We start from the raw sequence: 1,642 nt of genomic DNA, 5'->3' as shown, positions 1-1,642 counted from the left end.
AACAACCCTCTAACCCTAGGCTGAGTACAGTGGCTCATGCCTATAATCCCAGGACTTTCTGGGAGGCCAAGGTGGGAGGATCGCTTGAGGTCAGGAGTTCAAGAGACCAGCCTGGACAACATAGCGAGACCCTGATCTCTACAAAAAATTAAAAAATTAGTGGGCCATGGTGGCACACACCTGCAGTCCCAGCTACTGGGGAGGCTGAGGTGGGAGGATCGCTCGAGCCCAGGAGTTTGAGGTTGCTGTGAGATGTGATGGTACCACTGCACTCCGGCCTGGGGGACAGAGCAAGGCCTTGTCTCAAAAAACAGCAGGCCTGGTGCGGTGGCTCACGCCTGTAATCCAGCACTCTGGGAGGCTGAGGTAGGCACATTGCTTGGGTCAGACCTTCAAGACCAGCCTGACCAACATGGTGAAACCTCATCTCTACTGAAAACACAAAAATTAGCCGGGTGTGGTGGCGGGCGCCTGCACCTGGTCAATAGTATCTTAATAACCAGAAATAATAATAGAACAATTAAAAGAGATAGGCAAGTAGTCCCAGCTACTTGGGAGGCTGAGGCAGGAGAGTCTCCTGAACCTGGGAGGCGGAGCTTGCAGTGAGCCAAGATCGCAGCACTGCACTCCAGACTGGGTGACATAGCAGGACTCCGTCTGAAACACAAAACCCCTCCAGCCCTGTGAAGTGTGCAAAGAGGCTCCTAAAGCTCACAGACGAGGCGCAGGCATAAAGCCTCCTGCGCCCACTTCCCGCCCCTGGAATGTCCTGGGGACTCTGGTGGGCACTGGTTGGGGCCTGTGGGGGTTTCCTGGGGCAGGACGCAGCTTGGGTGACTGGGCTGAGGCCCCCAGCCAACTCCGAGTGGGGTGTCCCAAGCAGGTTGGGGTAGACGGGAGGGTGGGGGTGGGGGAGCCAGCAGCCCCCTCTCTTGGGGCGTGGCTGTGACCCCCTTCCCTTCACACGAAGCAGTCAGGATATGGTAGCCTGGGACTCGGGGCCATCACGGGGCAAGTTCAAGCCCAGCGCCGGCCTCCCTGGGACCCTCCACAGCTCCTGTCATGATCTTGTCACGTGGACATGGGATCTTTGGCCAAAGAGATAAATAGCAGTGTTGATCAGGAGCAGGTAGAGGCCGGACACCGAGCAGGAAGTGGGGACTGATGGGAGCCGGGACTCCAGGTGTGGGAAGGGAGGGTCTGCTGGCAAAGCCTCCCCCACCAGGCCTCTCTCCATGGGCTCTGAGCGCCCCCTGACTGGGCCCTGGGGGTCCTCACCCTGGGACCCGTGTCGCCTGTGAACCGAATCTGCCTGGACCCCACGCCTGGTGATGCCCCCACTCCCTCCTCCCAGCTCCAGGGTGGGGGAACCCTGCTTCGTCCTTGCCCGGACCCCGTCGGGGGAACTAAACAGGGGGACGGGGCATGGGGCAGAAGGGACAGCAGCAGGGGCTTAGGGCCACCTCAGAAAGCGGGGGCTCCTGGAGGGGACCAGGCTCTCTGCCACCTGGCAGGGTGCCACCGGGGTCCCCAGGCACAGGCTGCCCACTGCCCAGCGCCAGACGCCCCAGCTCCACCACACCTGGGTCTCTCCCCAGCCAGGCCCTGGCCCTGGGGACCCTCGAGGACAGACCTGGACACA

This window comes from Colobus angolensis, unplaced genomic scaffold (assembly GCF_000951035.1).
Source record: "Colobus angolensis palliatus isolate OR3802 unplaced genomic scaffold, Cang.pa_1.0 Scaffold59, whole genome shotgun sequence".
In the NCBI taxonomy this organism is placed as follows: domain Eukaryota; kingdom Metazoa; phylum Chordata; class Mammalia; order Primates; family Cercopithecidae; genus Colobus; species Colobus angolensis.
The sequence above is the reverse complement of the archived record's forward strand: the minus strand, read 5'-3'. Positions refer to the sequence as shown.